This window comes from Eurosta solidaginis, chromosome 5 (assembly GCF_040869045.1).
Source record: "Eurosta solidaginis isolate ZX-2024a chromosome 5, ASM4086904v1, whole genome shotgun sequence".
Classification (NCBI taxonomy): Eukaryota; Metazoa; Arthropoda; class Insecta; order Diptera; family Tephritidae; genus Eurosta; species Eurosta solidaginis.
Genome location: NC_090323.1, coordinates 229,273,725 through 229,297,322, shown reverse-complemented (window position 1 = coordinate 229,297,322; position 23,598 = coordinate 229,273,725). Strand labels below are relative to the sequence as shown.

The 23,598-nt window shown below is 37.9% G+C and overlaps 1 protein-coding gene across 4 annotated transcripts in view; it reads left to right on the top strand.

Annotated features, from left to right (window-relative positions):
• LOC137252707 (pleiotrophin-A-like) overlaps positions 1-23,598 on the top strand; it is a 326,419-nt gene that overhangs the window by 186,073 nt on the left and 116,748 nt on the right. The window contains exon 1 of one of the 4 annotated variants that reach the window (XM_067788752.1): positions 2,876-3,025. The exons of 1 other annotated variant lie outside the window; for it this stretch is intronic. The gene's annotated coding sequence lies outside the window, so the exon portion shown is untranslated. Of the gene's footprint in view, positions 1-2,875; positions 3,026-23,598 lie in introns of those variants that run through there. 2 more of the 4 variants (XM_067788754.1, XM_067788753.1) reach the window with 2 other exon arrangements.

The following is a 23,598-nucleotide window of genomic DNA, read 5'->3' as shown; positions in this document are numbered from 1 at the left end:
TTGGGTTCCGTTGGTCCAACCTGTTACAATTTTATTATATGTAGAGGTGTATGTAACAAATGACAATCAAAAATAAATTATTTTCAATAGGATAGGTGACTGGGTGATTAGGGTCTCGAGATATAGGCCAAAACGTGGACCCGGGTACCCCTAAAGTGTGTTTATAGAATATGGATATCAAATGAAATCTGTTGATGAGTGCTTTAGTAGGGGGTAATTTTCATACCCCTGGGTGACTAGGTTCTCGTGATATAGGCCAAAACGTGGACCCAGGTACCCCTAGAGTGTGTTTATATAAAATGGATATCAAATGAAAGCTGTTCATGAGTGCTTTAGTAGAGGGTAATTTTCATACCCCTGGGTGACACGGGTCTCGAGATATAGGCCAAAACGTGGACCTGGGTACTCCTCGAATATGGACATCAAATGAAAGCTGTTGATGGCTGCTTTAGTAGAGGGCAATTTTCATACCCCTGGGTGACTAGGGTTATCGATATCAAATGAAAGCGGTTGATGAGTGCTTTAGTAGAGAGTAATATATTATCCAGAGACGGACTGGGACTGGGATTAGGACTAGGACTGGGACTGAGACTCGGAGTGGGACTGGGACTGGGACTGGAATCAAATTCATACCACCTTCTGGGACAGGCAATAAGGGATGCAAAATAATGAGAAGAAGTTGAGAGAAGAGAAAAGAGAGAAAGAGAAGGATATTGACAAAAAGATAGAATGAGACGAAGATGGAGATAGATGGAGCGAAAAAGACGGAGGGAGGAGTGAATAAAAGGATTAGGAAAAAGTGAAGAGGGGGGGAGGGCAGAGTCAGACGGAAAAAGCTTAATAAAATGTATGCAGATTGGCTAAATTGGGGGCAGAACGACATCTGCCGAGTCTGCTAGTATACATATATAAATTTCGTGTCACGTTGTTTGTCCACGATGGAATCCTAAGCTACTTAATCTATTTCAATCAAATTTGCACACCGCGTGCAGTTTGATCCAACTTGAAAGACAGGATAGTGTTGCTGTGAAGTTTCTTTCCAGGAAGTGGATCAGGGACCGATCTAGTCGAACAAATACTATTCAGGGTCCGCTTTGCCTAATATTTGGTATATAGCTAGCCCTTTGCCTAGAATAGTATTTACGAAACATTTTGTTAAGGGAAGATGACCAGGGACCGAACATTTTGAACAATTTCTGTTCTTGGTCCGATTTACCTGAAATTGGGCATATAGGTAGCCTTTTGCCCAGATTAGTATTTATGACACTTTTTTTGGGGACTTGGAATAGGAATGGGAACGCGAATGGAGAAGGGAGAGTAAAAGGTAAAAACTACCTAAAAGTTATGCCGACAGAACGAGGCTAGGGCAGAGCAACATCTACCAGCAAGGATGATTGTGTGGAGTCGCATGGGTGCCTCATTGCTGGCAGCAGGATTTTCATAAAAACCAACGGCTCTAATTTAAACGTAGGGTGGATGGAGGGGTATATAATAATAAATGCAAGGCGCGATAACCTCCGAAAAACTGTCAGCTATACTATTGGCACATACAAGTGAGCGCTAGAAGGGTACATCTACCGACAAGCCAACGCCAGAAGTATACAAACTCCAGGCTGTGGGACATCAAAGAAAGTTTGCCTAAAGCGGCATCTTAAGAGAACGCGTCACATTTAAAACCTATGTAGGGATAAAATATCCACTTTTAGTAGTTCCAACTGGGCACTGCCTTATAGGTAGGCATGCAGAAAATTATGGGTGCCCTTTCGTCGACGCACTAGGTGTTGTAAAGATGAAGAAAAGCAGGAGACCATGAACCACCAAATGTACAACTGCCCGGCTCTCGCTGAGAGCTCCCTTTTTTGATAAACTACGCCAGGTAATGGGGTGCTACGAGTATATCAATGAATTAATAGCCCTTATCAGGTCCTCGAACTGAATCGAAGAGGAGAGATAGTGGTGCGCTTGTTGGAATCACAACGAGCCTCCTAATACTGGCATATGTGTGCCTCCTTGACAGTAACCTCAACCTAATTTCCATTAATTTCTTTTCACAAATTTTTATAAAATTCAATTCGTTTCCCTTATTTCCAATTCGCTCCTTATCTAATATCTTTACATACCATTCTAATTCTTATTGTTCCCTCTTGATTTTGTTTTATATTAACACAAATCCATCTTATTATCATTTTATCGAAATTCATTCCTAACGTGTCTTGTCTCTGAGTATATTCCCAGCTAGCACTTTGAGCCAAAGAGCGGATTCAAAGTAGAAAACAGCAAATTCTAAAGTCTACTACTTCCAGCATTAATATTTTAAGCAACCACAAATCTATATATATACCATTTCGCACCACATCAACATGTGTAGCTAAATATAGACTTTAACAAGAACATACCCCATGTTGACTATTTTTGGAACATGCGCAACAAGCAGAAATACGAAGATGTATTGAGAACACGAAAGAGTACACGATAAATTTGAGAGAGTATAACAAATGAACTCAACGAAGGAAGGACTTCATTGAATGGCGGAATTAAGGGACGAAAGTTTGGTGAGTGAATGGTGGTGAAATTTGTGATGCTGTTGCGCGTAAGTCCTCCAAGCAAATCACATCCTGCAGGATATACCTATGTGTATTAATTATGATAATGCTCTTCCTTAGAGTCACTTTTATGTGAAGCTCTCACTTGAATTGCGGAATGCGAAAACTGCTTCTGAAGTTCATGTTTGTTTGTAAATTTTCAACAGCACTGAGTATCCAGCGAATTCCTGCCAGTGTATCGAGATTGTGGGTGTGCATAGATGAGAATCAGGTACAACGATTTTATAATGCTGGTAACGCCAACGCCAAAGAAAGCATGTCAGCCATTAAAAAGTTTTAGTTCAGTTTCAGATTGAGTTGTGTTCAGTAAGACGGCAGCGTGCAACGCGTACTGTTTGGAAACGCAAAAAGGATATGCATACATGTAAATGTAAATTGTCTGCAATCTAAAAAAAAATAAAGGATAATACATCAGTGTAATTGTAAGAAAATTTGAATAATAGTAAAAATGTAAAAAACAAAAATAGCTCTATTTATTTTGTTGCAAAGTGATTTTATGCACATAGAAAAAATATTTAAATAACGCAAATAAAAAAATATCTATTTCACTTGCAAACACAATGCTCGTTCACAGGACATTCGGACACAGCGACGTAGCACTGTTTGTTCGGCTCTTTGGTGTATTATTCGTGTCTGTGTATTCATATTTGCAAATTTTTATATGCGCAAAATATGTGAATATGAAAATAGGAATTTAGAAAAAAAAATACATAAATGAAAAATATATGTACCTACATATATGCGAATTGAAAACATTGAATTATGGGGCAAACAAAAAAAATTTATGAAATCAAGTTCTCTTAGTGCAATGGAGTACTAAAATAGTGAGGTTAATAATGAGAAAACAAATTTGACACATGATTATTTTCATCATACAAAAAGTTTTTAAAATACATTAACATACATCATATGTGAACATCTCCCAGTGTTAAAATACATTTGTGTTTTGTAAATAAATTGTGCAACACTATTATAACAGATACAAAAAATATACAATCTTTTTGGAAAAGAACTCAATTTACTCCTTCAAAAACGATTTCAATTATATTAGATAGCACAATTTTAGCAAATACTGCCTTTAGGCGAATGTAGTTAAAAATTATAGCATACATTTAGGCGACTTATTTACTTCGACTTTTGTGGAACTTCTAAAGAAGCGAATACAGTTCTTAAGAAGACCGAAAAATCCGTATAAAATGACATTCAAGTTTAAGAACAATTTTCTTTTGGAGTACCCAGTTCTGCTACTAAATTCTTAAGGTTTTTTGAAACCAGTTTACAGTTCAGTTGGGGTTTTGTCAAGAAATAACTACTGGAGTGCGCATTGTTTAGTAAAGAAGAAGTGACATTTTGGACGGCAAATTAATAAACAAAATTAAACGTTCCTTTAAATCAATCAAAATTCAGTATTCTACGGCCCGGGTTTTCAGTATAAGTTCAACTACACCTTTTCAGTTTTAGTTCGGAAAGTTACAATTGAAGTTCAAAAAATTAAAATTGATATTCAAAATATTAGATACAATTGAAGTTCAAAAAACTATAATTGTAAATTTTAAACATCAATTGTAATCTCCTGAACTTTAGTTGTAACTTTGTGAGCTTCAACTGCAACTTTCTGAACGATAACTGAAAAGGTATAATTGTTCAGTCAAACTACGCTGAGATTTTTTTTAGTAAATTTAAACTTAAGTTTAAGCTAAGCTTAAGTGGCCGATCACGCAGGGTTAAACTCTTTTTAAGCTAACAGTTATATGCGTTCTTGTTTGTTTTCATTACAATATGTTAATTGAAAACTTTCCCAAGCTTCACTAATTTTTCATCTTAATATATAAAAAACACCTGTCACTATGTTTGAGGCCAATGGACTCCTAAACTACTGAACCGATCTTGAATTTGTTTTGCACCTCGTATGTAGTTTGATCTAACTTGAAATACAGGATAGGTGACTGGGTGACTAGGGTTTCGAGATATAGGCCAAAACGTGGACCCTGGTACCGGTAGAATGTGTTTATAGAATGTGGATATTAAATGAAAGCTGTTGATGAGTGCTTTATTAGAGGGTAATTTTCATACCCCTGCGTGACTAGGTCTCGAGATATAGGCCAAAACGTGGACCCGAGTACCCCTAGAATGTGCTTATAGAATATGGATATCAAATGAAAGCTGTGGATGAGTGCTTTAGCAGAGGGTCATTTTCATACCCCTGGGTGACTACGGCCTCGAGTTATAGGCCAAAACGTGGACCCGAGTACCCCTAGAATGTGCTTATAGAATATGGATATCAACTGAAAGCTGTGGATGAGTGCTTTGGCAGAGGGTAATTTTCATACCCCTGGGTGACTAGGGCCTCGAGATATAGGCCAAAACGTGGGCCAGTGAATGCCTAGACAGTGTTTATACAATACTGATATCAAATGAAAACAGTTGATGAGTGCTTTAGTACAGAGTAATATATTATCCAGAGACGGACTGGGACTGAGACTCGGAGTGGGACTGGGACTGGGAATGGAATAAAATACATACCACCCTCTGGGACAGGCAATAAGGGATGCAGAAGAATAAGAAGAAATTGAGAGAAGAGAAAAGAGAGAAGGAGAATGAGAAAGAGATAGAATGAGACGAAGATGGAGATAGATGAAGCGAAAAAGACGGTGGGAGGAGTGAATAAAAGGATTAGGAAAAAGTGAAGAGGGGGAGGCCAGAGTCAGATGGAAAAAGCTTATTAAAATGTATGCAGATAGGCCAAATTTAGGGCAGGACGTCTTCTAGCTTAGGTATATAAAAAAACCAATATTTCCTCTGACGGAAGTAATCACAGTTAAACTAACACCTTTCACATGTTTAGTTACTGCATTTTCTCTTAAAGCGCAGTAGCCACATCGCAAGAAAGAAGAATTTACATAAAAAAGTAACAACGCTCAAGAAATGCTCAGAAACATTTCGTATGTCAAGTAGTATCTCAAGAAAGCTATTACGCAAACGTGCATAGGGGAGGAGCGAGCCCTGGTTTCTCAAAAAATTTGCGTCTCATTCTTTATTGAGAAATCACCCTGAGAAACCTACCCGAAAGGCCTTAAACTGTGACTGAAAAACTGCCCTGGAGTTAAAGTTAATGCGAAAAGTGATGCCTAGGTGCATTGTGTATCTAAATGTATGTGTATTTCCCCCAATTGAACAAACTTTAAATTTGAAAAGAAAATAATTATTCAATTGCAGAATTATGCATAGAATGAAAATTTACGCGAAATATTTCCAACTTCATTATAATAACTGATAAATTTTTCCTAAAAGTAGAAGTTTTTTTATACATTTTTAAGTGATCACATTTGAAAAGTTGAAAAAAGTAGCAAAATATCGTTCCTCAAATTAAAGCTTGAGCTGTAAGTGTGTCAGTCGCAATTTCATTTTTTTTGGTATTTTTGTCTTGCGAAGCTAAATATTACCTAATACACAATATCTGTTTAAGCTGTGCAGTCGTTTTCACATCATCTTATCTGTTAATCGATTTGTTGCTCCTTATATTATGCTTTTTTTCACCAAACAATGAATAAACGATTATGTGTAAGCGACTGCCTAGCTGAAAAAGGTCATATTTAACAAATAAGGAGCATCGCAAAATCAATATTATAGTAAATAAAAAATTATTGAGAGACTACTACATTTGGCGGCCGCCGCGTTATGTTGGTAATGTGCTCATCTACCAAGACGAAGTCGTGGGTTAAATTCCCGGAAAAACTTAAATCTAAATACATTAGACTTTGTTTTTTGTAGATGGGGTCGCTCCTCGGCAGTTGTAATGCAAAAACTGAGAGGGTATTTTTACCTGTAAAAGCTTCGCAGCAAAAATGCTTTCAGAGTCGGCATAAAACATGTAGGTCCTACCCCGCCAGTTTGTAGATAAATAAAAATTAGCAAAACGTAATTGGAGTGATTCTCGACCTAAATCTCGGATGTATATCGCGCTTAGTATTTTTTTTTTTTTTTGTGAGAAATGGCCAAATTTATTTAACAAAGGGGCAAATGTATAAAAAAAAGTTAAGTTTCGCAAATAAATGTGTACTTTTCTCAACTGCACTTGCCTATGCAATGAAGGATGTATTATGTTATCATTAGCTTTAGAAAACTTATTAATATCGAAAGAAGTAAAAAGATAACATTTGTATCTGTAGCAAGTCACAAGCTAACGGCTGGCATTCATTTTAGTCACGCCAACATTGTTGTAGTGAAATGTTTTTATTTTATGCCCGGTTTTCAGTAGTTGGTTAAGCTTAGCTTAAACTAAGTTAGCTTAAACATTAGTCAAATTTAAACTCCAGTTAAACTACTGTGGAGTTTTTCAGTCAAAGTTTAAGGCCGCATGCTTTTTTGTATAGCAACATTGGCTTTTTATTTTATTTGTAGATACGACAACAGCTGGATTTTGTTTACACAGCAAACATGGAAAAAATATTCATCAAGCGAAATATATATCTTGTTCCGGAGGTGATATCCAACATCATTATCTATTTAATTATTCTTAAACCATATAGACCTCGAGTTGATATCCAACTTCATACCCCATTCACTTTCCAACCTTTGAGAAATTTTGCAAAATTTAGAGTTCTGGAGTTGATCTCCAACGTTATTATCATTATGAAATCATTATCCAACCTTTTAAAGATTTTGGAAATGTACAGTTCTCCAATGAACACCAAACACTTTTCTTCAGTTGATATCCTACATTGGATATCGACTGGGTTGAGGTGGACTTGAAAAAACAAAACTCCAAGGTAGCTCCATCAAAACCAGCAGCTGTTTATTATGAGAAATAAACACCTGGTTGATTGCAGTAATGAAGCGTAATTAATCAAAAACAAGTAAGGATGATTAAGTTCGGGTATAACCGAGAGCTTTGGAGACAAAACAAGGGAAAATAACCATTTAGCAAAATTAACCTAGGGTAACCCTGGAATGTGTTTGTATGACATTGGTTTCAAATGGAAGGTATTAAAGAGTATTTTAAAAGGGATTGCGCCATAGTTCTATAGGTGGACGCAATTTCAGGATATCGCCATAAATGTGGACCAGGGTGACTCTAGAATGTGTGTTGTATGATATGGGTATCAAATGAAAGGTGTTAATGATTATTTAAAACGTAGTGGGCCTTAGTTCTACAGGTGGACGCCTTTGCGAGATATCGCAATAAGGGTGGACCAGGGGTGACTCTAGAATGTGTTTGGATGATATGGGTATAGTATGAAAGGTGTTAATGAGTATTTTATAATTGAGTGGGCCTTAGTTCTATAGGTGAACGCCTTTTCGAGATATCGCCATAAAGGTGGAACAAAGGTGACTCTAGAATGCGTTTGTATGATATGGGTATCAAATTAAAGGTATTAATGAGGGTTTTAAAAGGGCGTGGCCCTTAGTTGTATATGTGAAGGCGTTTTCGAGATATCGAACGAAATGTGGATCAGGGTGACCCTGAACATCATCTGTCGGGTACTGCTAACTTATTTATATATGTAATACCACGAACAGTATTCCTGCCAAGATTCCAAGGGCTTTTGATTTCGCCCTGCAGAACTTTTTCATTTTCTTCGACTTGATATGGTAGGTGTCACACACATTTTACAAAGTTTTTCTAAAGTTACATTTTGCGTCAAGAAACCAATCCAATTACCATGTTTCATCTCTTTTTTCATATTTGGTACAGAATTATGGCATTTTTTCATTTTTCTTTAATTTTCGATATCGCAAAAGTGTGCGTGGTCATAGTCGGATTTCGGCCATATTTTCTACTAAGATAAAGTGAGTTCAGATAAGTACGTGAACTAAGTTTAGTTAAGATATATCGATTTTTGTTCAAGTTATCGTGTTAACAGAAGTGGAGATCGAGCGCTTGGAATGGGCCCATGAAGCGGTAGAAGTAGGTCGAAGGCAGTTCAAAAGGTTTGCTGCGAGAAACCCTCGGTTCTGCAACCGGTACGAGGAGGAAGAAGCGTCGAACGGCAGAATGAAGAGGCAACGTTCGGCAGAAGGCGACAAGCCTGCTTTCAAGAGGCAGAAAGGACCCAGTCCTAGAGCCGCGAGGCAGGGCAGTCGCATAGACAAGACAAGTAGGCCCAAAGCTGTAAGACAGATGGGTTCCAATAGCGAGGTAGCAACTACCTCGAAAGCTGCCAGTCAGAGGGAAGTTCCAACTACGGAAGTAGGAGATAAGCCAAAGGGAGATAACGCTAAGACTCCGGCTTTCTCGGAGGCGCTAAAGGGAGTTAACGCGAAGACTCCGGTGTTCTCGGAGGTTCTAAAGGGAGATAACACTAAGACTCCTGCTTTTCCCGAGAAGATGAGTGATGTGGCAAAGCAGTCACTGACTGTGGCGCTGGTTGATCGTAGCAGTCCGTTCGGACAAATGACTACTGAAAGGTGGAGATCTGTGGAAAGGGAGCTTATTAGCTTAATGCTTAAGATGATGCGGGAACAACCAAGTAAGCCCCTTCCAACCTTTGATTCGGGGGGATGGTATAATGGTGTGAAGATGATAGCGTGCGACAACATCGCGAGCTTGCGGTGGCTGGAGGAAGTCGTTCCAAACCTCCAAAGGCAAGGCACGAACGCGCGGTTTGAGGTGGTGGATAAAGCGCAAATCCCCACGGTACCAAAAGTTAAGGTATGGATACCATGCGTGATGAAGTCGGAGGATACACTGCGACTTCTGCAGAATCAGAATCCGAACATACCGACACAGGATTGGAAGGTACTTACTGTATCTCGGCCTACCGAGGATGGTCAGTTCTACATCTTCCAAATAAACAAGCAGGCGGAGGATATTTTGTACACGCAGCTTGGCAAAATGTCCTTTGGCACTGGCAAAATTTACATGCGACTCAGGAAAAGAAGTCCCGAGGATAAAAATCCTAACACGCTGGAAGTGGGCGAAGTCCAAAAGGACCTCAGAAGCCTAAGGGAAAAAAGACAGGTGGAGGTCCCCGACGTCACCACGAACGTGCTAGAAGAGGACCAACCGCTAAATGGTGCTGTGACTCGCACAGAGGAACACACGGCACAACATTCACGAGGGGCTGAAGGGGGCCTCGAATACTCTAAACCAAAAGGGCAAGAGGAGGACGACGACGTCAAGACGAAGGTGCTGGAGGGGGACAAACAGCCCAATGGTGCTGCGAGTCCTACAGATAAACCTCCAACACAGTAAAGTGGCGTCGAGCGAACTCCTCCTAACCCTTGAGGAGGGTTCGTTTGACGTGGCGCTGATCCAGGAGCCGTGGCTCTCATCGGGAGGAAAGGTTTCTGGACTTAGCGCGCGCGGGTTTGGCGTTTACTACGCACAAACGGAAGGACGGGTGCGAGCTGTAGTAATGGTAAGGAAACAGCTGCATTCATATATGCTGCCTAATTACACCACCGAGGATCTCGTAGCGGTGGCCGTTGAGCAAAAGAATAAGCAGGCATTTATCCTGGCGTCCTGCTACATGGCCCATGCTGCGGAGGTTCCACCGATGGAGTGCAAAAGGCTAGTACAGGAGGAAGGGCGCAAAGGGCGGTTGGTCATAGGCGCAGATGCAAATGCGCACCACAATGCGTGGGGAGGAGCAGATACGAACGAGAGAGGCGAATCTCTATTTTGTTACATCCTGCAAACCAATTTGCAGATAGCCAACAGGGGAAATGTTCCTACATACATTGGTCCAACATCCAGCAATGTTCTGGATATTACATTGAGCTCCGAGCGTGATATATCAAGGTATGATTGGATGGTTCTCGATAGACCATCCTTCTCCGACCATGCGTATATAAGCTTCAGCATCCCACTAAAGAGGGTAGAGAAGGGAGGAACCTTTAGAAACCCTAGGGCAACGAATTGGACTAAATTCCAGAAACATGTAGAAACGAAACTGGGACAACCCAAAGAGGTTGCTAATGTAGAGGAACTGGAGGAGTCGAATGAATTCCTAACAAGGACGCTTATGACTGCGTATAACAAAGCTTGCCCTCTAAGAAGATTCAGAGGAAAAGCAAAGCCGCCATGGTGGAGCAATGAGCTGAGTCTTCTAAGAAGACAGGTAAAAGAAATGTTTAAACTCGCAAAGACCGCGGAAAGCGAAGCGTGTCTGGACGAGTACAGGGATCTACTGAGGATCTACAAGCGTGAAATTACCAGGGCGAAGAGAAACTCATGGAAAAGTTTCTGTACGGACATAGAGTGCTCCAGTGAAACAGCACGGTTGAAAAAAGTCCTAGCAAAGGGAAACATAGTCCAGGGACTAATAAAGAAAGAGAACGGGGAATGGTCACGTGATAGTGAGGAATCCCTTGAGGTGCTTCTCGATACACATTTCCCATCGGGAGACGGTTTAGAAGAACCAGCAGACATCACTCACACTTCGATCACGGAGCTAGTGGTGCCGGGCTTGGTGACCGATACCAAGATCGAGTGGGCAGTGAAGACGTTTTCTAAGTTTAAATCGCCGGGCCCAGATGGTATATTCCCGGCCATGCTACAATTCTCAAGCAGGGCGGTCGTGGAATGGCTTAAAATAATATTCGATGGGTGCATAAGACTGAATCATGTTCCGCACTCTTGGAGAACTGCTCGTGTAGCTTTTCTACCAAAGGCGGGGAAGATCGGTCACGTGTATCCCAAAGACTATAGACCCATTAGCTTAACATCATTTCTGCTCAAAACCTTTGAGAGGCTGATAGATGTGTACATAAAGTCCAACGTGGATGGAAAGCTGCTCTCCACAACACAGCATGCGTACACCAAAGGCAAGTCGGTAGACACCGCATTGCATAGGGTGGTAATAAGCATAGAGAAATCCCTGGAATATAAGGAGTATGCTCTAGGAGTATTCTTGGACATTGCCGGGGCTTTCAATAATGTTGCAAAATGGGCGATTATGGATGGTCTTAATTACATTAAAGTACATCCTGCCTTAATCAGATGGATCGGCTGCATGTTAAATTGCAGAAAGATTACATCACAATGGGGATTGTACGAGGCCACGAAATCAGTGGACAGGGGCACGCCGCAGGGAGGGGTGTTATCACCTCTGCTGTGGACACTGGTCATCAACCAACTGCTCAGGCAATTCGATGAGGGACCCGTAAAACTTACGGCTTACGCAGAAGACGTTGCAATTGTCATAAGTGGAAAATGCCTTCCAACGATTAGTTCTTTGATGGATCGGGCGCTTCGGGATATTCATACCTGGGCGTCTAATGTCGGGCTGAAAGTCAATGCGGAGAAGACGGATATGGTCTTGTTTACAAAGAGGTACAAGGTCCCAAATTGGACCAGGCCTACGTTAGGAGCGGTGACCTTACAGGAGAAACCTTGCACAAAATATCTAGGAATCATCCTAGACAGTAAGCTGTCATGGAAGCTCAACGTGGAGGAGAGGGTCAAGAAGGCCTCAACGGCACTCTATGCATGTAAAAGAATGCTGGGGTGTACGTGGGGCCTATCGCCCTCTCTTTCTCATTGGGTTTTTACAGCGATTGTAAGCCCTATTCTATACTATGGAGTTCTTGTTTGGTGGAAAGCCACACAAAAAACAACATACCTCAAAAAATTAGAGGGGGTATGCAGACTATCGATGCTTTGCATTACGGGAGCCCTGAAAACAACCCCGACGGCTGCACTGTATGCCATTCTGCACATTCCACCTGTAGACCTGGTAGCAAAGAACAAAGCATTAACGACCGCAACCAGGCTCGGTGCTTCGGGGCAGCTTGAGCGCCGACCATATGGCCATAGTAGTATAGCGTCCTCAGTCACAAGACGAACAGACTACATGATTCCCTACCTGCACTTTGAGGGAGATCTTAAGGCCACAATAGAGGTGGACGGTTGGCGCAAGGGTGCGCAAATGGCGGACGAGGCGATACATGTGTACACCGATGGTTCCAAAATAGTGGAAGGAGTAGGGTCTGCGGTATACTGCGCTGATCCGGAATTAAGCAGATCCTACAGGCTGCCGGATTACTGTAGCGTTTTCCAAGCGGAAATATTAGCCGTAACCAAAGCAGTAGAAACCCTGGAAGAGAATAGCTTAAGCTGCAACCGTGTTAACTTTTATATTGACAGTCAAGCAGCAATTAAGGCAATAATCTCGCATAGCACAGCATCTAAATGCGTGTTAGAGTGTAAGCAGTCTCTGGAGAGAATCGGGACAGGGAGAAGCATACATCTATATTGGGTCCCAGGGCATATGGGAATAGATGGGAATGAAAAAGCGGACGAATTAGCTAAAAAGGGCGCATCCCTTGAAGCTTGCTCCGTAGACGTCCCAATTAGATTGGGCGAGATTAAGCGAAGGCGAGAGGTGCACATGATCGACCAAGCAGAGAAGGCGTGGGTTCAAGCGCGTGGCTGTAAAGTGTCGAAGATTATGTGTAGGTCTTACAACCTTAGACTAACACAGTTGCTTCTATCATTAAAAAGAGAGGACTGTAGACTCATGACGGGTATTCTGACTGGACACTGCCTTCTGGCGTCACATGCCTTTAAATTAGGCTTGGTCAGTGATAGCAGGTGTAGGAAGTGCGGGTTGGAGGAGGAAACGATCGAGCACGTTCTGTGCTCGTGCCCTGCACTTGCCAGGCTAAGACTCCAGCTATTAGGAGTGATACAGCTGTCAGATCTAGAATCAGCAAGTGGCTTAAGTCCTAGGAAGCTTCTAGTATTTGCCAAGAGGACGGAGTTATTTTATAACATAGGTCCTGGTTTTTGATAGGGTTTTTCAGTTTGGTCGTTAAAACAAACTTCTGGTAACACTACGGACTCAATCAGTCTATGTGAGGTCCTCATGGACCGGCCAGTTCAACCTACCTACCTATCGTGTTAACGGCGAGCGGAAGGACAGACGGTTGACTGTGCATAAAAACTGGGTGTGGCTTCAACCGATTTTGCCCAAAACAGTTATCATCATAGAATCTATGCACACACCAAATTTCACAAGGATTGGTAAATTTTAGTTCGACTTATGGCCTTAAAAGTATTCTAGACGAATTAAATGAAAAAGGGCGGAGCCACGCCCATTTTGAAATTTTGTTTTATTTTTGTATTTGGTTGCACCATATCATTACTGGAGTTGAATGTTGGCATAATTTACTTATATACTGTAAAGATTTAAAATTTTTTGTTAAAATTTGGCTTTAAAAAAAAATTTGTTTAAAAGTGGGCGTGCTCTTCATCCGATTTTGCTAATTTTTATTTAACACATATATAGTAATAGTAGTAACCTTCCTGCCAAATTTCATCATGATATCTTCAACGGCTGCGAAATTACAGCTTGCACAACTTTTAAATTACCTTCTTTTAAAAGTGGGCGGTGCCACGCCTATTGTCCAAAAATTTACTAATTTTCTATTTTGCGTCATAAGTTCAACTCTCCTACCAAGTTTCATTGCTTCACCCGTCTTTGGTAATGAATTATCGCACTTTTTCGGTTTTTCGAAATTTTCGATATCGAAAAAGAGGGCGTGGTTGTAGTCCGATTTCATTCATTTAAATAGCGATCTGGGATGAGGAACCTACACACCAAATCATCAAGATACCTTAAAATTTACTCAAGTTATCTTGTTTACAGACGAACGGACGGACGGACATGGCTAAATGAATTTCTTTTTTCACCCAGATCATTTTCATATATAGAAGTCTATATCTATCTCGATTAGTTTGTGTTGTTACGGATTACCGTTATGCGAACAAATTTAATATACTCTGTGAACTCTGCTCACCTGAGTATAATAAATTATATTATTTTATTTTATTTTCGTGAAAATACTGTAGTATGTAATCTTACATTTGAGTCCAGTTAAAGAATCACAAGTTGTGAATTACATTTTTTCAACTTAAGTAATAGCATTTTTTTTGCTTTACAAAATATTCCCCCTTTTGCTGAGTACGCTATGATTCTGGAGTTGAGCCACTGTTTCGAGAGAAATCTTCAGATTTTAGAAGTATGCCTAGTTATCAACATGTGCACTAATTTTACTCAAGCCAAAATGCTTGTTGGGTACATTCTATGCCATTTTGAACGAGCGCAAATAACTGATAAGTTAACTGGAGGTTAACCCTGCCAGATCGGCCACTTAAGCGCAGCTTAAACTTCAGTTAGAAGTATAATGAAAAACTGTAATATAAGTTTAAGCGCAGTTTTACTGACAAACTGATTTGAACTTGTACTGAAAAAATCGGGCCTTAATGAAGATATATCACAAAGGGAAACAACTATAGTTGTGTTACATTCAAACGTTTCAATGATGGGTGTAATTATCGTTCGACTTCGCCCATTTTCAATACCAACCTATTCTGGGTCGGTCCAGAGGTATAATTATATCAAATTTCGTAAAGATATCTAACTTTTACTCAAGTTATAGTGTTTTTATATTTTGATATAACGAAGTATATACATATCTAACTCGATTCATTAATGCCATTACGCACTACCGTAATGCAATTATAGCTTTAATACCCTTGTATAAAGGTACACGTTCTATGTAGACGACAGTTTAAAACTGGGGACGGTTAATTTCGTTAGTATAGTGTTTATATGAATTAAACTGGGATTGCCTTCAAATTTATAAAAATATTTTTTTTTAATCAATTTAAGTTTTACATTTTTTTTAATTATTTTGGGTAAAATTGAAATAATGTGACAGTAGGACGGACAAGGCGACAGCTGTTTCGATTACACCTTATAAATCTCTTCAACGCCTATTCTCCCGGAGTGCAACTCGAACCCGAACTGCTACGATGATTGAAGTGTTAGAAACACATTCAGCCACGTCATGCCTCCGTTGTTGTAAACTTATCTCAATTTGCTTCTTTGTATATTTTATTCTTTGTGAAGTACATACTTCGTATATTAGCATGTGTCAAAATTATGCTTGTTGTTGTTGGCACGTTTCAGAGGAACAGGTATTTTGATTTATCACAAGATATGCAAAATATGTTGACGGTCTCTCAGCAATTTTATTTATGCAGTGCGAAGCTCTTGTTTATCCCCTTTTATTAATATTTAATAGTTCTCTTTCCTCGGGTACTTTCATTGACGCGCGGAAACTGGCTTTTATTACACCTATTTTTAAGAGTGGCAATAAAAATGATATTAGCAACTACAGACACATTTCAAAACTTTCCGCCACATCAAAGCTTTTTGAATGCATAATCCAAGAAAAATTGCTTTTTTTCCTTAGGAATATTGTGTGTCCAGAGCAACAGGGCTTTCTTCCCGGACGCTCAACTTTGACTAACTTAGCTATTTTTTCTGATGACTGCATCGCAGCTTTTCAGTCTGGGTGTCAGGTTGACACAGTATATACGGATTTTTCTAAAGCTTTTGATCGGGTTTCTCATGTAGTCCTGGTTAAGAAGCTGGCCTGTATGTGTCTCCACTCAGTGTTTCTAAAATGGATTGAATCTTACCTACAAAACCGCAGCTGTAGGGTTGTTGTGCACAGTATGAGGTCTACGCCTTTCGTTGCCTGTTCTGGTGTCCCACAAGGAAGCATCCTAGGACCACTTTTCTTCATATTGTTCGTTAATGACATTCGCTCTTGCTTCTCTGCAGTTAAGTTTCTACTTAATGATATAAAATATATTCACTTCTTCACAGTCAGCTTGACTCTGAACTGATGCAATTATATTTGGAAAATTTAAGTATATGGTGTAATAGCAATCGGTTAACCCTTAACTTAAAAAAATGTTTTCATATAACTTTTTCAAAACGCGTTAATCTCATTGATACCTCATACCATTTATCCAACTCGCCGCTTATAAGGGTTAGTGAAATACAAGATCTGGGAGTAACTTTTGACTCCAAATTTACTTTCGCAAACCATATTAACCTTTGCATCTCGAAATCGTATGCCATGCTTGCATTTCTTAGGCGTCATAGCTCGGAGTTTACTGACCCTTATACGGTAAAGCTTTTGTATACAGCGTCTGTGCGCTCTAAACTTGAGTATGCTTTTTTCATTTGGTCGCCGCACTATCAGTGCCACATTGCAAGAATCGAATGGATCCAGAGAGTATTCTTACATTTTGCTTTGCGCAGCTTACGCTTCTCTGAACCCATTCCGACTTATGAAGCTAGGTGCCTATTGATTGATTTAAAGTCACTGCAGAACAGGAGAATAATTTTGTCGCTGTCGTTTATTTTTGACGTTTTTCGCGGTGCGACTGACTGCCCAATGCTCCTTGAGAGGATTTTCATAAACATTCCCGCCAGAGCGCTTAGGAACTCTGAATTCTTCAATGTTCGTCTTTTCAAAGCTCTTTATGCAATCAATGCTCCAATTACTAGAACCTTGATTGTGTTTAATAGAATTTTAAATTATTTGGAAATAGATTTTTCTTGCTCAAAAGAGCGCTTTTTAAGTACAATAAACCCTTTTTATAAGTAAGTCATTTATTTAGTAATTTGCCTACTGTTACCACATATTTCTACTTAGTCTGTAAGATTTTGTATTCTAATTGGCATTTTGTATGAAAAATCATTTACACAATTTGTATAAGTTTACGCGCACATTTCATTGTGTAAACGAGGTAAACTCAAAGGAATGCCACCTTGCAGACATTACAGCAGGCATTTTCATCAGAAATATCCAACATCAGCAAGTCATTTACTAGAATATCTTAGTAAAGACGTTTTAGTTTTGATTTTTCACTTACTCTTGGCATTTTTTAATTTGTATAACAATCAAAAAATTTTTGTTTGGCAATAATACACCTGATAAGCAATCAAGTTTATCAATAGTATTTCTAGGTGCGTTCATATAACAGCGTGTGTAAATGGATATAATTTTACACCTTATAAGTTCATATGCTTTCATGAGTCCCCCTATTAAATACTAAAAAATACTAAGGAAAGTTTTGAATTTAAAAGTTGTATGTTATAGGGGTGGTTTTTATTTCGTCGGTTCGTTTTTGTTTAAATAAGCTAAGATGGCGCGTCTCAACTTGTAAAACTAGCAGCTAAATATCGACATCGAAGAGGAATAGCATATCTCAGCTGCGTGTTCGAAAAGGACCTATCTAGGAATATTTTTCAAAAACACCTTATCTCAGAATTTATTTCAAAAACGCCCCAAGAGCAGTAGGTTTTTATTCAAACAAATTCTGAAATAGGACGTTCTTTAACCAAAATCTGAGACAGTACGTTTTTATTCAAACGTTTTCTGAGACAAGGCGTTCTGGAAGAGAAAGCCGACATAGGGTTGTATTCCGTTTAGCAGTGGATATATTATAAAATTTTTCTATTGATTTTTGAACTAAAAAAAAATCTACTCGCATAAATTTATCTTAACTGTTTTTTTTTTTTAAATCTCCAATGCTTCCAATTCAAAAAAATATTCAAATTGGATATTAAATGAAAACTGTAGCGCCATTGAAACCCAACATTTTATATTGAAACAGTTTGAGACGGAGCCAAAAGTTAAATCAATATAGCTCCCTTGCTATTTCAATCCATTAAATCGAACTTCAAATTCAAATACTTATTTCGATTTTCTGTTCGAAAAATCTTAACACACTAGAAATTGCTTTATTTAATTGGAAAAGTTAAAGTTTTTTTTATAACCTTAAATTTTGGACATATGACTTTTATTCAAAATATTGAGGGTGTATTGACAAATCTGACTAAGAATAACGGGATCACCGTCCGAAATATGCATAGGTGCATTGTCTAGTGCCATATACAAACTGGCTTTTTTTAAGTGTCGGCGTTATATTTGATCTGGATTAATTTTTTGAATTGTTATCAATAATGCACTTTATATTGTTCATACGCCCTGGTGTTGAATAATCTATAAAAGAAACTTTTCTAGTATGCAATTTTAAAAAATTTATTTAATTTAAGTAATAAAGTTCACATTTGAAGTAGATGGAGGTTATTATTCATGAAAATTTTGTGAAAGGTGAATTCTTACATATAAAAAATATATAGGAAAATCGAGTGACTAATAGTGTAAAATTTTATTCAATTTATTTAAAACTTAACCAAATTTGAAAGCAAACCTAAATATTGAATGATAGCTTTACTAACAAAAATGATAAAAATGAGGATAAATAAATGATTAATTAAAAATTGCTTCAAATAAATGTTTTCATACATTTGAAAGCAATAAGGGTAACCCCCGCTTAATTCATACAAATAGACAACATTGGTTAATTCTTTGTAGTACTATATATGGGCTATTCCATCCCATTTCAACCAATTTTGAACCCGACCCCTTTAGAATTGGCTGAAAGTTTTTCTTCTTTTTCTAGCTTACGAAAGACGTTTTTCAGAATTTTTTCATCCAGCTCAAAAAAAGTTATGAATTTTTAAAAAAACACCGTTTTTGTTTTCAAAATGCTATAACTTTGTCAAAAATTTACCGTTTGGGATTTTTTTTTTTAAATTTGTTAAATGAACTTTTTGGAAAAAATTCAAAAAAATGTTTAAAGTTTTTTTTTTTGTAATTTTTCAGTTTTTCGAGATTTTTCGAATTTCGCCATTTTTTTTTTTTTTTTCATAAAAAACTTAAATAATCCACTCTAACCCCGGAGTGGGCCGATTATTTTTCTTTTTTTTATTTAATTGAAAAAAAAAAACTTTAAAAATTTTTTTGTATTTTTTCCGAAAAGTACATTTAAAAACAAATTAAAAAAAAACAAGTAAGGAAGGTTAAGTTCGGGTGTAACCGAACATTACATACTCAGTTGAGAGCTATGGTGACAACATAAGGGAAAATAACCATGTAGGAAAATGAACCGAGGGAAACCCTGGAATGTGTTTGTATGACATGTGTATCAAATGAAAGGAATTAAAGAGTATTTTATGAGGGAGTGGGCCATAGTTCTATAGGTGGACGCCATTTAGGGATATAGCCATAAAGGTGGATCAGGGTTGACTCTAGAATGCGTTTGTACGATATGGGTATCAAATGAAAGGTATTAATGAATATTTTAAAAGGGTATGGACCTAAGTTCTATAGATGGACGCCTTTTCGAGATATCGCCGTAAAGATGGACCAGGGGTGACTCTAGAATGCGTTTGAACGATATGGGTATCAAATGAAAGGTGTTAATGAGCATTTTAAAAGGGAGTAATCCTTAGTTCCATAGGTGGACGCCGTTTCGAGATATCGCCATAAAGGTGGGCCAGGGGTGACTCTAGAATTCGTTTGTGCAATATGGGTATCAAACGAAAAGAGTTAATGAGTATTTTAAGAGGGAGTGGGCTTTCGTTCTATAGGTGGACGCATTTTCGAGGTATCACAATAAAGGTGGACCAGGGGTGACTCTAGACTTTGTTTGTACGATATGGGTATCAAATGAAAGGTGTTAATGAGTATTTTTAAAAAGGAGTGGGCCTTCGTTTTATAGGTGTTCGCCTTTTCGAGATATCGCCATAAAGGTGGACCAGGGGTGACTTTAGAATTTGTTTGTATAATATGGGTATCAAATGAAAGGTGTTAATGATTATTTTAAAAGAGCGTGGGGCTTAGTTCTATAGGTGGACCCCTTTTCGGGATATCGCCATAAAGGTGGACCAGGGGTGACTCTAGAATTCGTTTGTGCAATATGGGTATCAAACGAAAGGAGTTAATGAGTATTTTAAGAGGGAGTGGGCCTTAGTTCTATAGGTGGACGCCTTTTCGAGATATCACCATAAAGATGGACCAGGTGTGACTCTAGAATGCGTTTGTACGATATGGGTATCAAATGAAAGGTGTTAATGAGTATTTGAAAAGGGAGTAATCCTTAGTTCCATAGGTGGACGCCGTTTCGAGATATCGCCATAAAGGTGGGCCAGGGGTTACTCTAGAATTCGTTTGTGCAATATGGGTATCAAACGGAAGGGGTTAATGAGTATTTTGAGAGGGAGTGGGCCTTTCTGGACCAGGGGTGACTCTAGACTTTGTTTGTACGACTTTTTGTTAAAATTTTACTTAAAAAAAAAATTTTCTTTTAAAGTGGGCGTGGTCCTTCTCCGATTTTGCTAATTTTTATTAAGCGTACATATAGTAATAGAGTAACGTTCCTGCCAAATTTCATAATGATATCTTCAACGACTGCCAAATTACAGCTTGCAAAAGTTTTAAATTACCTTCTTTTAAAAGTGGGCGGTGCCAAGCCCATTGTCCAAAATTTTACTAATTTTCTATTGTACGTCATAAGTTCAACTCATCTACCAAGTTTCGTCGCTTTATCGGTCTTTTGTAATGAATTATCGCACTTTTTCGGTTTTTCGAAATTTTCGATATCGAAAAAGTGGGCGTGGTTATAGTCCGATATCGTTCATTTTAAATAGCGATCTGAGATGAGTGCTCAGGAACCTACATACCAAATTTCATCAAGATACCTCAAAATTTACTCAAGTTATCGTGTTAACGGACGGACGGACGGGCGGACATGGCTCAATCAAATTTTTTTTCGATCCTGATTATTTTGATATATGGAAGTCTATATCTATCTCGATTCCTTTATATATGTACAACCAACCGTTATCCAATCAAACTTAATATACTCTGTGAGCTCTGCTCAACTGAGTATAAAAAAGATCCCAAACGGTCAATTCTTGAAAAAGTTATAGCGTTTTGAAAAAAACACCGTTTTCTTCAAAAAAAATTCATAACTTATTTTGAGTTGGACACCGTTTTTGTTTTCAAAATGCTATAACTTTTTCAAAAATTTACCGTTTGGAATTTTTTTTTTAATTTGTTTTTAAATGTACTTTTCGGAAAAAATACAAAAAAATTTTCTAAGTTTTTTTTTTTCAATTAAATAAAAAAAAAAAATAATAATAATCGGCCCACTCCGGGATTAGTGGGGATGATTGCAGAATTGATTGAAGTTTTTAATGAGAAAAAAATGGCGAAATTCGAAAAATCTCGAAAAACTGAAAAATTACAAAAAAAAACTTTAAAAATGTATGTTTGTTTAATGGTGTGTTCAGTTTATACTTATATTTAAGAATTCATGAGATTAACACCGGCTTATAATAATTGAATTTCAATTGAAAAGAAAGAAACCAGTAAATGTTTCTTTCTTTTCAGTTTCTCTTAGAAAAAATATAATAATTGAAATTCAATTATTATAAGCCGGTGTTAAGCTCATGAATTCTTATATATAACTTTAAAAATGTTTTTGTATTTTTTCCGGAAAGTACATCTAAAAACAAATTTAAAAAAAAAAAGGTCCCAAACGGTCAATTTTTGAAAAAGTTATATCAATTTGGAAACAAAAACGGTGTTTTTTTAAAAATTCATAACTTTTTTTGAGTTGGATGAAAAAATTTGAAAAATTCTGAAAAACGTCTTTCGTAAGCTAGGAAAAAAAGAAAAACTTTCCGCCAATTCTAAAGGGGTCGGGTTCAAAATTGGTCGAAATGGGATGGAATACCCCATATAGAACAAAAGCAACAATACCAGTTTCTTTGAAACCGTCACACCAACAAGCATAACTTTAACAAATCATTACATACGAAGTATGTAGTGTGCAAAAAGAATAAAATAGCAAAGAAGGCAATTGGGGTAAAGTTTACAACAACTAAGGTATGACGTGGCTGAATGCGTTTGTAACACTTCAACCATCGTAGGAGTGCGGGTTCAAATCCCAATCCCGGCTCTGAAGAGATTTACAAGGTATAATCGAAAAAGCTGTCGCCTTGTTCGTCCTGATGTCACGTTGTTTAAATGTTTCCCAAATTAATAAATAAATTCGTTAGCTTAATGTGAAAATGTGCTAAGTCACTTTTTACGAATTTTACAGGAGACGAAAAAATCTGAATTATTTTTGAAATAACCTTTTTTTCTCAAAACTGTGAATGAGGATACTTTAGTTGCAATACTTTTAGTGTAGAAGCTTTGAAAAAAATAAATAAAAATCATGTCCCGTCCCGCCAATTTGTAGGAAAAATTAAAAATAGGAGCACGATGTAAATTGGAAGATAAGCTCGAGCTAAAATCTCTTCGGAGGTTATCGCGCCTTACATTTATTTAAATATTTATTAATTTTATTTCTAACGGTTCTGATCTGGACTTTTTTGCCGGATGGTGCGCAGACAATAACTTATTTTTAAATTCAAACAAATGCTGTGTTGTGTCTTATTCAATAAAGACTACTGCCAAATACTTTATCTACAAACTAAGTGCTAAATCTCTAAATCGCTGTCAAGAGAGTAAAGACTTGAGTGTAATTTTTGACTCCAAACTCTCTTTTTCTAGTCACATTGATTTCGTTGTTTCAGTAGTGTTATTAATTTTAATAACAGCTTATATAAGTTTAAGCTTGAATTGTTTTCTATTTTTGACTAGTCTGTAAGAAAGCATGTAGTTATCAACATGTAAGAATTGAAGTAGATTATACTCAGCGCAAAGCATTTATCATACACCAAAGGCATGTCTCAATTGGGTAAATCCAATTTCAAGGGTTTGCCAGCATATATAGCTTCTCCAGCCCAATTGTCAACTCAACTAACAGTGGCGAATCCTGTTTCGTCGACAGCCGACGCTCTGGCGACCCCAAGTTCCTCCTCCTGTGGAGGGCAGGATGGCCTAGAAGGTTTAATGTGGTCATATAAATCGTTCCCGAGATGATTGAGCTGGTAGTACCTTAATAGTGGTTTGTTACCGGAACGTACCGGATCTATATCCGGCAAAGGGCCATCAACATCGGTAACACTCCCCAAAGCCTTCGGGGAGTGTCTTTATAGTTAATACAACAACAAGAACAAAGCATGTACTTTTAGACTGAATGAATTAAATAAATAAATAAAATACGCGCACAAAGAAATGACTAGTAATTCAGATTGATATTATTGACAGGTTGACTTAGCACATTCTTTTTAAAAGCTGACGACTTAGCACATTTACACACCATTGCCCACAGCATGTAAAAATGAAAAATTTAAATATTTTTTATTTTGAATTCAGTTTTAAAACTGCATTAAAATACAATTTTTCTAAAAAAGTGACTTAGCACATTTTCAAATTAAGC